Raw genomic sequence first — 13,903 nt, 5'->3', positions numbered from 1 at the left:
GGTACTTTTAATATTGCCTAATTATTTGTAGATCAATTCAGAGCTTTTTTTTTTTTCAGATTTCTTTTGTGAGGAAAATTTTGGTATAAATATTGGAAGATAAACTGAGTGCCTGGAAGAAAAACAGCTTTTTCCTTCTTACTACCGAGACTGGAATAGAAAAGCAGCTCTTGAGGTTGCCTCCTGTGGGAAAGGAAAAGCTTCAGCATTTACAGAATTTAATATCAAGGGGACAGCTGTTCTGCAGACCATTACAGCACCGATAATTTTCTGCAGTTACACAGATTAGAGGTTTAATCCTAAAAGAACACAGTGTCCAATATTTTTGGATACAGTGTTTTTACATACAAAAGAAGCATTTTAACATTAAGGAAATCCTTTTTTCCTTCAATATGTATTTTTAACCATTACATAAAGTTTTTATTACTGGAAAAAGAAAAGAGAACAAACTGATCAGAATTCAAAATGAGGAGAAAATTTGAATTTTTAGACTTTTTATTTGCAATACTTCCTGTCATGTTTCTGTTAATTCAGAAGATTATTTTACTCACTTCTCAATTATTTGCACTACAAAAATGAGAAAAAGGTGATCACATAAAATCATGTACTGTGTACATGTGTACGATGTTTACATGGATCGGAAAGGGTTTTTTTGTGTGTTTTCAGTGGAAACATAAGACAAATCTGATGTTCTCATAGAAACAGTTTTAAGATTTATTTATTTTTATTTGAGAGAGAGAGATTGTGAGTAGTCTCTCGACCCTGAGACCATAACCTGAGCAGAAGTCAAGAATCGGATGCTTCATGGACTGAGCCACCCAGGCGTCCCACACTAAGTTTATTTCTAAAAATTCTGACCACAAAGAACTACATGGCTGAAGTTTTATTATGGGTACCCTAAAACAAGTAGTTAGAAGTGCCAGATATATTTACAATATTCTTCAACTCCTCTAATCATTAAAGTTCTAACGTGGGTTTGCTGATAGATGGCCTTCACTGTTTGTACCAACTCATGTCACACGAAGACAGACCATTAGAAATCCACTTAGTTCTCTTAAAATAAACAAGGTTGGGATTATAAAATGTGATGAATGCATTACCTAATTTCAACAAAATGCCAAGAATAATTTCTTGAAAGAGTGTAGAGTTGGTATTGTTTGTTTGTTTATTTATTTATTTATTTATTTATTTAAAGATTTTATTTATTTATTTGACAGAGATAGAGACAGCTAGCGAGAGAGGGAACACAAGCAGGGGGAGTGGGAAAGGAAGAAGCAGGCTCATAGCGGAGGAGCCTGATGTGGGGCTCTATCCCAAAACGCTGGGATCACGCCCTGAGCCGAAGGCAGACGCTTAACCGCTGTGCCACCCAGGCGCCCCGGTATTGTTTTTTTTAATTTTTTTTTTTAATTTAATTTTATTATATTGTGTTAATCACCATACAGTACATCCCCAGATTCCGATGTAAAGTTTGATGCTTCATTAGTTGCGTATAACACCCAGTGCACCATGCAATACGTGCCCTCCTTACTACCCATCACCAGTCTATCCCATTCCCCCACCCCCTCCCCTCTGAAGTCTTCAGTTTGTTTCTCATAGTCCATAGTCTCTCATGTTTCATTCCCCCTTCTGATTACCCCCCTTTTCTTTATCCCTTTCTTCCCCTACCGATCATCCTAGTTCTTATGTTCCATAGATGAGAGAAATCATATGATAATTGTCTTTCTCTGCTTGACTTATTTCACTTAGCATTATCTCCTCCAGTGCCGTCCATGTTGCAGCAAATGTTGAGAATTCGTTCTTTCTGATAGCTGAGTAATATTCCATTGTATATATGGACCACAGCTTCTTAATCCAGTCATCTGTTGAAGGGCATCTCGGCTCCTTCCATGATTTGGCTATTGTGGACAATGCAGCTATGAACATTGGGGTGCATATGGCCCTTCTCTTTACTACGTCTGTATCTTTGGGGTAAACACCCAGTAGTGCAATGGCTGGGTCATAGGGTAGTTCAATTTTTAACTTTTTAAGGGACCTCCACACTGTTTTCCAGAGTGGCTGTACCAACTTGCATTCCCACCAACAATGTAGGAGGGATCCCCTTTCTCCACATCCTCTCCAACAATTGTTGTTTCTTGCCTTGTCTATCTTTGCCATTCTAACTGGCGTAAGGTGGTATCTCAGTGTGGTTTTGATTTGAATTTCCCTGATGGCTAATGATTTTGAACATTTTTTCATGTGTCTGTTAGCCATTTGTATGTCTTCATTGGAAAAGTGTCTGTTCATATCTTCTGCCCATTTTATGATTTGTTTATTTGTTTCTCGTGTATTGAGTTTGAGAAGTTCTTTGTAGATCTTGGATACCAGTCCTTTATCTGTGGTGTCCTTTGCAAATATATTCTCCCATTCTGTGGGCTGTCTCTTAGTTTTTTTGACTGTTTCCTTGGCTGTGCAGAAGCTCTTTATCCTGATAAAGTTTTTTTTTAAATCAGAAGTTCCATTACACCTATCACCCCGGCCCCCACTTCACACTCTCCTTTATCCGTCTCCCCGGCGAGCACATGCATGCTGTTTCGGCACCTCCCTAGCACTGGAACCTCATCGCTCGTCTTCAGCCTCCTTGCTAGGGCCCCTGCAAAGAGCTCCCGCCCCAGGTAACCAGAGCCACACCAATCGCTCAGGTGTCTGTGTTTAGTGACTCCTACTCCTCGAAAGATAGAAGCGTGCCTGCAGAGAGGATTCCTGCTTCGATGCCTAGAACTTAACAAGGGGAAAGTAGTTTCCGGGTTCTCCGATCTCAACTCTGAGCGTATTTCCTCATCAAACCACCGCTACGGACGGTTGCCCCACTCTAGGCGCTATTGATATGACTCTGAGTGACATCACCCATCAAGGCAGCTTCTGAGAGCTGGAACAGAAATCTAAATGGTATTTATCAGATTGTTTTTCAGGAGAAAGAAGTTAGAATTAATACACTGATGGTTTACTGAGTATGCTGGGTAGGAGGCCCTGTACTGAGGTGGTTTACAAATGTTCTCATTTAATCAACACAATGAAATAGGAATTATCACGAATGATCATCAAAAGTCGTGAGAAAACCAGGGAAAGGTAAGCCACCTTGCCAGGGCTGGAATTCAAACACAGTTCTGTCTGACCCATGCGTGTCCTCTCAGCCGCTACATGTCACTGCCTTTTGTGTATATTTCAAGTTTTAAATATCACTGTATAATATAATTTTTAATATCACCATATAGTATAATTATTTTGTAAGTTGTTGATTGTGTGTATAAAATGCAGGGTTTTTTTAAAGATTTATTTATTTTAGAGAGAGAGCGAGCAAGTGAGAGCACAGTGAGAGCACGGTGAGAGCACGGTGGGAGCACGGTGAGAGCACGGTGGGAGCACGGTGGGAGCACGGTGAGAGCACGGTGGGGAGGGCAGCAGTATGAGGAGGCGCAGAGGGACAGACTCAAGCAGACTTCCAGCTGAGCAGAGCCGGACATGGGGCTTGGGGCTCGATCTCACCACCCTGAGATCACCACCTCAGCCAAAATCCAGAGTTAGACGCTTAACTGAGCCACCCCAGCGCCCCTAAAATGTAGTTTAAAATAGAGATATGTTGAACCTTTTTTGATCTTCAAAATCCATGTATTTGAAATTTTGCATATATTTGAAAAAGCAATTAAAAAATGTCTATATATGTGATTTGAACCTTACTAGAAATTCCTTTTACACAAACTGACAGGAATTACTCATGAGTAAAAATAGCAACCTAAATAATAATCATTACGAAATTCTTATATTTAACATGATCTCCTGATAATATATCAGGCAATGAACTGAAATTTTGCTAAGTTAATGGCAATTTCAAATAACATTAACTTTTATACTTTACTTTTCTTCCCCCAAATCTCTAGTCAAATCTTTGCAGAAGAAAGGAACCTATACTGTATTATTTTCTCTGTAGAGATACTTTATGAGCTATGAGAACAGTATCAAACTTGCTACTTTCATTATATAAAAAAGCACACTACTGTTTTGTTATAAAAATTTTACAAAATTGGGATGCCTGGGTGGCTTAGTCAGTTCAGCATCCGACTCCTGATTTTGGATCAGGTCATAATTTCAGAGTCATGAGATCAAGCCCCTAGTCGGGCTCTGTGCTCAGCAGGCAGTCTGCTTAAGGATTCTCTCTCCCTGGTGACTAACATAATATAATAAAAAAACATTTAAAAAAAAAAAAAGGATTCTCTCTCCCTGTCTGCTCCTCCCCATGGCATGCTCTCTCTCTCTCTCTCTCTCAGATAAATAAATAAATAAATAAATAAATAAATAAATCTTTTTAAAAAAATAAGTACAATTTTACAAAATTGTTATCAAGCTGTATATTTCATTTTGCAACCTGCTTTAAAAAAAACCAACAGTGCTTTTTAAAATTTGTCCATGTTGGTAACATTGAAGTCACATTTTTGCATTTTGACTGTTATATCTCAGTGTACAACGAAACCTCTTTAATCATCTGCTTAGCAGAGGTCAACACATTGTTTCACTTGGTCACTATTACAAATATAATGATCACCCTCTATGGATATACAATGCTTTCTGGTGTTGATATAGGGAGGCATGAACTTCAGAGTCATAGGGCTGTGCATCTCCAAAATTACTCGGTGTTAGGTTATTGCTTTTTAAACTGCCTATACCAATTTACTTTGCCACCAGAAATGTATAAAGAGCTCTCATTTCCCTACATAAATACTTGGCAGTATCAGACCTTCCAGTTTTTGTTGATTTGGTGGGTACGCCAAATGCTAGCTCATCCATGTTTGTTACCTGATACTCCGTTGGTTCATCAATGAAATTTATTACTGATATAAAATTTTATTTTCTCTTAGTGCTGATACTGCATTGTGACAGTGTTTATGTATTTTAATGGTCACTTTCAGGGTGCTCTTATTTAAAACTTTAAAAAATTGAGCGTTTAAGTCTAGAAATAAAATTTCTCCCTCTTAGGAAATGTTCTGGTTTTGCCATTAGTTAGGACGATATCTGTTAAAAAGTGCTCAGTCTATTCGACACTAACTTATCTGGTTTTGAGGATTCCATGAAAAAGAAAAGTACTTCTAAGTTTTATGCTATACAAACATTTGGCACTTCTGACAAAGGGCAATATTAAAGACATTAAAAGTACTTACAATGTCATCTTTTTATACACCCCTCAATAAAATTCGTAATTCCATCCTCTACATACTGAAAGCACTTTATACATCATTTATTTTAATCAGCCAAATGCTGGTTTGTTGCTCCTTTATTAAGTTAGTTCTTCTAAGGCTGGGATCGTTGTGTTGTATTATCTTTAAATATAAAACGTATCTTTAAGGTACAAAACATTAGAGCACCAGAGAAGTTTCTCTTATGTCCCCTTCCAGTGCTATGCCTTCAAAGGTAAATACTATCCTAACATCTAACAACACAGATTTGAACTTTACATAAGTAAAATTACATAACATGTGTTCTTTTGCCTTTGGCTTCTTTCACTCGACACTGTATTTATGTGATTCATCCATAGAGTTAAATACAGCTGGAGTTCTTACACTGTCATTGATGTGGAATATTTCATTGTATCCCCATACTACAATTTTTATCCATTCTACTGTTCTTGGACATTAGGTTAGTTTCTATACTGGTGCTCTCATGAAGAGTACTGCTATGAACAACACTGTTCATGTCTTTTGAGGAACACGATATCTGTACTTCTGTTGGATATATACCTAGAAGTGGGATTTCTGGGTTACAAGACAGATGTATGTTCAATCTTACAAGATAATGACAAACAGTTTCACAAAGTGGACTACCAAAGCCTAATTTCTGCACTCGCTCATTCATTCATTCATTCCCAAATTTTGAAAAATGCAACAAGCAAAAATGTGTGAAGGTATTATGCTTGGCCCTGGTGAATATGGTCAGCACCAAGTTCCTATATCTCCATAGCAATCATTCCTTCCTACATTCATTTTCCTGAATACCTAAGGTAGGCCAGGCACTGTGGCACTGTTCTACATTTGGAGACCACCAGATTAGTAGGGACAGACTCCTTGCTCTCACGGCACTTACATTCTAATGGGGAGACTAACAATGAAACACAGGCCATAATAAGTTAAAAAAAAGATACAACATCAAAAAGAAGAAAATGCTATTAAGAAAATTAAGTGGAACAAGGGGGAAGAATGTGGGAGTATTTTAGATAGAATGCACAGGGAAGGTGTCTCAAGGAAGGTGAAACAGGGTTTTGAAATAAGGAAGTAGTGATAAAGGTAGTGAGAAGTAGTTACATTTAGCATCTACATATCCTGTAAGCAGAGATAAAATGATTTGTGATGGGCTGGATGTGGGCTGTGAGTACACTGATTATGATAGACTATGCATAAACGTTTGACTGGATGAATAACAATATCTAATAACAAGCTTGTAGAATAATCTATTACCTGTCAACAAATGCACACGAATTTATTAGGCAGTCTTCAGAGTACTGAGTATGTCCTCTTCATAGTAATACTGAGATTGTATTTCAAATCTTCCTCTGTGTCATCCCAACAATCAGTTGATAGTAAGTTTGTAAACAAAGAATTATTATTCTTTCCAGAAAAAAAGATTTATAAACGAAACAAATAAACATATGACTATGTCTGTATATGCGTGTTTGTGTGCAATAACATCAAATGCTTAAATTTAATAAAGCAAGTAACTATATAAAATATTATTTTCTAATTAATATGTCACCATTTTCATGCATGAGTACTAGCAATATCTTAAAGAAGACTGCCAAATCTGCCAAATAAGGTACATAAAAACAAATCCTTTAAGGGGCACCTGGGTGGCTCAGGTCATGATGCCGAGTCCTGGGATGGAGGCCTGTGTCTGGCACCCTGTTCAGTGAGGAGTCTGCTTGTCCCTCTCCCTCTACCCCTCCCCCTGCCCCCATTCATGCTCTCTCGCTTGCTCTCCCTCAAATAAATAAATAAAGAAATAAACAAATAAATAAATAAATAAAATCTTAAGAAAAAATCCTTTATGAAGTGCCTTGAGGAAGTTCATTTTAAATGTTTTTTTTTTAAGATTTTATTTATTTATTTGAGAGAGAAAGCACGAGCGAGAGAGCAGAAGCAGAAGGAGCAGTAGAGAGAGAGGGAGAAGCAGGCTCCCCACTAAGCAGGGAACTCGACGTGGGGCTCGATCCCAGGACCCTGGGATCATGACCAGAGCCGAAGGCAGCTGCTTACCAGACTGAGCCACGTGGGTGCCCCTTAAATGTTTTAATAAGCATACTATGACTTACACTAACGTTTTACACATTATTCTACTATTATTAATTGCTACTGTATATTTAGTATTGACTTTTTTCTTAGTGTTTTGATTTTAATTTTTGATAACTCAACAAAGAAACAGGTAACTTGAGCTTAAGTTTAGTAATACCACCGCATACTAGCCAATACCACTAACAATATGAATGGACAAATAACAATTAAGTCTCTTTAGCTCTTTAGCCTACTTTTTGCTCTACAAAATAATAATAGCAATACTTTCATGTTACTTCTTTAGAACTAAAACTCATTTAGAGTACTTTATAGCTTTGGTTTTATTATGCCAAGGAACACTATCTGGAAAATCAGTCTTAACTGACAGATTTGGCGCACCAAAATGGCAGCCCATGCGTTAAATAGTCAGTTAAGACAATCTCCTTTCCTATAAAACAATGAAAATCTTAAGTGCCCAGTTTACATAGCCTTGGTATGTACTTATCCAGAAAGTGTTATACTTGATCCTTGTTTCTGTAAAGAAAGTAGGGGGGAAAAAATGAAAATGAAAATTTCCACACAGAATTAGAAGAAGAATGAAAAGTATTTATTAATCTAATATAGCATTGAAAGACTTTAGAGTAAGACAGAAAAAAGTAGAATGGCTGTGGGAAAGGAATCAAAGTTGAGTATGTTAATAACTCAGAAAAGAGAGTAAGAGTCTAGCAGAAAAATCAAAAAACAAAACAAAAGTAAAAATTTGGAAAATTACCATTCACAATAAAAGACATCCCCAAAGTTCAATCTAACAAATGAGCTACAATGGAGAAATAGTACCTGGATCCCACAAATACAGTTCGAACTGTAAACACTTTACGAATGAAAAAGGCAACTCATTTTACAAAAGGTTCAATACCAACCGGTATGCCTCTGTATCTAAAGCATAAGATAACAGGACAGTTCTGACAGCCCTGTTTGTTCTCAGCCACATAAACAGCCTGGTGAGAAAAAGCTTATGCCTCCTTCTGAAAATGAAAATTGTTTTTACTTCTTCCCATTATTAAATGCCTACTGCACAGATTGCTATGGTCTCTTCTCTTCCAAGGGCTTATAATAATAGACAAATAATACATAACTGAAAAGACACCATGCAGTCTCACTCAAATAAATAAATGAGCAATCCCCATTAGCAACACGTACAAGCAACATTACGCAGTGTGCAACAGGGACTCATGGGTGTGGTGTGTATGGAAGTGTCCAGCCAGGAGTCGTTAAATGAGGAGCTCTTTGAAAGAAAAAAGGAAACGTGAGCAGAGTATATTCCAAACATTATAGCAGAGCTGGGAAAAGGCTCCCAAAATGAAACAAAATGATTATAAACTGAATAAAGCTCATCGAGTCACTTTCGTAACAGGGTTAGAGATAGCTGACATGTTCCCTTTCCTAACATCGGTGCTGAATGATCGGTACATGTTCTATACGTGTTATCTCATTTAATATAGAGTTACTACATTCATTTTAGTAAGGAGAAAATGGAAACAAGTGATTAAGGGACTTGTCCCATCACCAGGAAGCAGTACAACCAAGGGTAAAACCAAGGCAATGTGACTTAAGAGTCCATGTTCTTACATGCCATCTCTACTAAATCGTAACTTCATCATGGCAAGAAATACTAGGTCACTTACTGCTAGAGCTTTGTGCAATGTCTGGCCAATGCAGGCACTAGTTAAATAACAGCCAGAAGAAAGAATGAAAAGCAATGCTAGAGGTGGTGAGTGTGATATAAAGAAAATCATGATCCCCACCCCCCCCCGATAAGGCAATGTTCTGAAACCAACTGAGAAAACGTGATGAATAAGAACACCTACATTATCTTTACGCCATCTCTTGAAGGACCCCCAAGAAGAATCCCGGAAGCCAAGAAACCTCTATCCCTACTACTCTACAGCACATTACTCATTTTAGTGGGCCGGACTTGGATACACAGATTCATCTAAACTATCAGTAACAAATCACAATGCAATTCATATCAGTTCAAAACACAGCTATTAGACACTTGTAATACCTAACAATTAAACGTTTATTTCAAGATTATAGGAGTAAAAAGACCAAGTATTCCAGATCGCATATAATTTAATGTACATAGTAATGCAATAATTATATTAATAGAGAAATCTATCCAATGCAATTCAATAAGATCAGAAGTGTTTTAAAAAGTACTTCCCATTCTCCAAGTTCACGAACCTTAATTCTTAAAAAAAATAAAAAGACTTACTAAAATAGGAGAATAAAAAGCTATATTATATCACTGCCGTTACTTGGACACAACATTTCTATTTATAAAACTTGGGAGGAAGGGAGGGGAGAAGAGCTGATTGCTTCCTTATGCCTGTCAGCCCAACATCATGGGGTGTCCCTGCTTCTCAAGGGAAAGTCAGAAAGAAGACTCTGCCGTGGTTGGAACGTATCTCTGACTCAAACATGTGCCAAGGAGGCTTGCTTCTGGCAGTTTCTCTCCATAAAGACAATATGAAGTTTAGTTTTTATTTCACCAATTTTATTTTCAGGAAAACTCCCTCAAAATATCCAATCTCCTTTAAATGTAAGCGAGCAAACTCATCTAATTTCTGCATTTTTCCAATGCTGGCAATCGGTGATAAATGTATGCGTGGGCTCGGCTACCCATAAGGGAAGTGAAAACCGCTGTTTCAACTCCAACACTACCCAGCGGAACAAATGGATTAGGAAGTTTAGAAGTTCAGTCGGCCAAAAATTCCTGATAAACTTGTAGACATGTCCTTCACGAATTCTGCACGGTTACACCACCATATACTGCAACCATAAACTAATTACGGAGCACTTAGTAGCCGATATCCTGAAGGCTGGACTTGAAGACAATTCAGCAAGGAGCTAACAGTGTCAGTTGACAATTGTCAGAAATAAGAATGATGACATTTTCTTCAAGTTTGTTTCTAAATCCTTTTACTTTCAGATACTAGCACATCAGTAATGCACGTAAACTAACAAAGGAGGGAAAAGAATCCGTGGAGGTAGAATTCAAAGTGTTTTAGGCAAGTAAGAAACACTGAGAATAAGAGGAAGCAAATACATAACTGAGAGTATCAGGAAACAAAGTAAAAACCACACAGATGCTAAAAAAAAAAAAATGTCTAGGGGCACCTGGGTGGCTCAGTGAGCTAAGGTCTGCCTTCGGCTCAGGTCATGATCCCAGGGTGCTGGGATCGAGCCCCGCATCGGGCTCCCTGCTCAGCGGGGAGTCTGCTTCTCCCTCTGCCTCTGCCCCTCCCCACTGACCCCACTCCGTTCACAGTCTCTCACACACACACTTTCTCTCTCTCTCAAATAAATAAAATCTTTTAAAAAATGTCTAAACCAAATTAACAATCCTCAACTTTTCCCAATATCTGTGTTGTGAAGGTACTTAAGAAAGCAACGACATAACTTAAGTTTCTTTAAAAAAAAGCCGTCACAGCCTTATTTTCTTGGTTATTTTCTATTTTGCCAAGGTATAAAATATACTACTATTGAGAAAGGAACACACATATATACCCACAAACATACGACACACGTGTGTATATGAACGCATGTCTATGCATGGGTAGGCATATGGGTATGTCTGCGTATTACATTTCTGTAACAAATCACGTAACTGAACATATAATTTTTGTTCAACAAATCATATAACTGAAAGAGAGACTAGAAAAATTACCCAGTGAAACAGAACAGTGGAACTTCTCCTCCAGGTAGGAATGATTACTGCACCGCTCCTAGATGCGGACACCAGCTGCTACCGGAGGTAGTATGGCTAATTAAGATTTAATGTACTTTTCTGCTTCAACAATTAAATGGGAGGGCCTGCAGGGAATCGTTATATCGCCAGGCAAATCATATGATGGTCAGAAAAGTGAAAATAAATTCGTATGAAAAATTCTGTTTTCTTGCATCTGTTGGAAGAACATTTGCACTTATGAGGAAGCCCCCTTCTCCCTTTCATTTGGAGTTTTAAATGCACGCCGCGGATTTCGGCACTTTCGGAGTAAGGTTTTAAACACACCAGATGTATGACCGTCGAGAAAATCGATGTTTAATGGAATAAAAAGAAGAGCTGCTGGAGCCTGGGAGCCATTTTATTACTGTCTGATTTAGCACCGTCTAACAGAGACGGCAAGTTTTATCATGCACCTTTAGCTACTAAATTCACAAAACAAACAGCAGGTTTACCGAGGGAGAGAGTGATCAGACTCTATCCTCTAGTTACTTTTCCAGGAAAATGGCATGTGTTGTCTAAAATTGCTATGGGAACCTGGGAGCTCATAAGGCAAATCGAGTTCTAGTTGAATGTTCCTTAATATCCTATATGACGACCTCCCCCAGTAAATAAAAAGTTTACGTGCAGACATCCATGATAAGGAAGATCAAATATTCACATTAAAGTGAAGTACAATGATGTTAAACCTTGCAATTTAATTATCGTGTGAATTCTTATTAAGCACATAAGGAGTCTGACTGCGTGATGCTTTTGTTTGTACATTACAATTGATTTTAACATATTCTGTAAATTCCAATGAGTAAGAGGAAAGATAGATTTGTCCTCTGGTTTTCCTTCTGCCTATAATATAAAGAAACGGTTACATTATCAGACATTATTTTCTCCTCAAAATGGTATAAATACTTGCCATTTATATCTCACTATTCAGCCAAGGAACTGGATCCAAAAGGGAAATTAATAAAGAAGATACAGAGAAGTAGGGAGGAAGAGAAAACACCTAAATGAGTATGAGACCAGAAATAATAACTTAAGCCCCAGTGTAACATTTCCCTATATGAACCATTCATATTCCTTTTCAGAAAAGTGGAGTCTCATGCAGGAGAAAGAAAATTTGATTGAGAGTGCAAACAGTTAGGTTCTAGTCCCACCTCTGTCATATACAGGCTACATAACTTCGGATAAATCAAAAACCTTCCAGGAATTTGCTTTACAGACTTCAAACCAAACAACAACTTCTTAGTCCCTACATGTAATGCTGCAGTAAGTCAGGGTGGAAGCTCATGACATTCCCATGATTTCCACAGCAACCAAACTGACGTCCGTCCAGTCTTAGGAATCCTTTATACTATCAGGTAAGGTAAAGAGACTGGCTACTACAGGCGAACATCTACTAAAAAGCACGCATCCCCGCTACATAGCAAGGAGGAAACCAAATGCACGTGCGAAATCAAACCGCTCCTTCTAAATTTCCTCTTCTTTCTCCAACTGTGACTAATGTGAAAGTCTTTCCCTTTAAGGGAAGCCATGGACATTTCTGAGGATAACTTGACTTCAGGTTTTAGTTTTTCAAAAGCTAATCAAAATGGGGGGGGTAGGGGCACCTGGGTGGCACAGCGGTTAAGCGTCTGCCTTCGGCTCAGGGCGTGATCCCGGTGTTATGGGATCGAGCCCCACATCAGGCTCTTCTGCTATGAGCCTGCTTCTTCCTCTCCCATTCCCCCTGCTTGTGTTCCCTCTCTCGCTGGCTGTCTCTATCTCTGTCGAATAAATAAATAAAATCTTTAAAAAAAAAAAATGGGGGGGGTAATGTGTATAGGTGGTAGAAAAAAAATATCAAAAATCACCGAGACTATGTCTGGGAGAGGGGAGTAGAAGGAAGGGAGTGGAAGGGAGTGGAGGGGAGGGGGACACAATGTGAGGCAACTCTCCTTACATCTTTGGTTGTCAAGCCCTCTATGCAATAAGCACAAGGAAAGAAAGCGTCCGTGGCTCTGGCGCAGGGCTGAACTGACTTGAGAGGTCGGGGCTGGTACACTTCAAGCCTACCTCCACAACTAACTCAATATTTAATGTAGGTAAGTCATGGAACGTGCTTCTGTATCTGAAGTGGATTCTACTCACAGGGTAACTGGCCACTTCCACGGGGGCCTCTACGGTAATTTACACTTCCCTGCACTTTCAGAAAGGTAGCAAACGCAGAGAAGTTCTTCCAGAGATGTTTTGTTTGTGCAAAAATAAAATTCTGTCCTCAACTGTACTTGTAATTCTTATTGGCAAGAAAGAGAAAAACCAAACTGCTTACACAAAAGACAATGGCATTTTAGAAAGTAAACAGTGTTACCCAAGGTGTTAATTTCATATTACGTCTCCAAAGCACATTACCATTGAATGGACGGGGAACGAATGAAACGACCTTTACAGTCTCTTCCAAAACTGAAGACCCTATCCCAGTGAACCACGTTACGTGAAGTAGGAAAGAAAACCCCACACTAAAAAATGCCAGAAGCGTTTACTGCAGAAGAAAAAAAAAAGGATGGAAACTTATCTGGCAGAAAAAATTATCCTTTCCTGATTATACATTTCTGATAGAAATTACTAACGATCTATAAAGGGAAAAACACTTATCATCAAGATGTTATTTGTGTACATACTGGAAGACAGGAAGAAGGTACAGCAACGCTGCCAAGCTGTATTTAGAAAATCATCTGTCACACTAAAACAATAGCCATTATTTGTTAGGGTTTTAGTGTCTTCTTGATAAATTTGAAAATTAATAACATGCTACCCATACAAATAATTCAGAATATACTATATTAGCTAT

At 38.3% G+C, this 13,903-nt stretch overlaps 1 protein-coding gene across 1 annotated transcript in view; it reads right to left on the bottom strand.

Annotated features, from left to right (window-relative positions):
* Positions 1–13,903, bottom strand: part of COMMD10 (COMM domain containing 10) — a 203,304-nt gene that overhangs the window by 84,514 nt on the left and 104,887 nt on the right. The gene's annotated exons all lie outside the window — the stretch shown is intronic.

This window comes from Ailuropoda melanoleuca, chromosome 3, assembly GCF_002007445.2.
Source record: "Ailuropoda melanoleuca isolate Jingjing chromosome 3, ASM200744v2, whole genome shotgun sequence".
NCBI classification, from domain to species: Eukaryota; Metazoa; Chordata; class Mammalia; order Carnivora; family Ursidae; genus Ailuropoda; species Ailuropoda melanoleuca.
The sequence above is the reverse complement of the archived record's forward strand: the minus strand, read 5'-3'. Positions and strand labels throughout refer to the sequence as shown.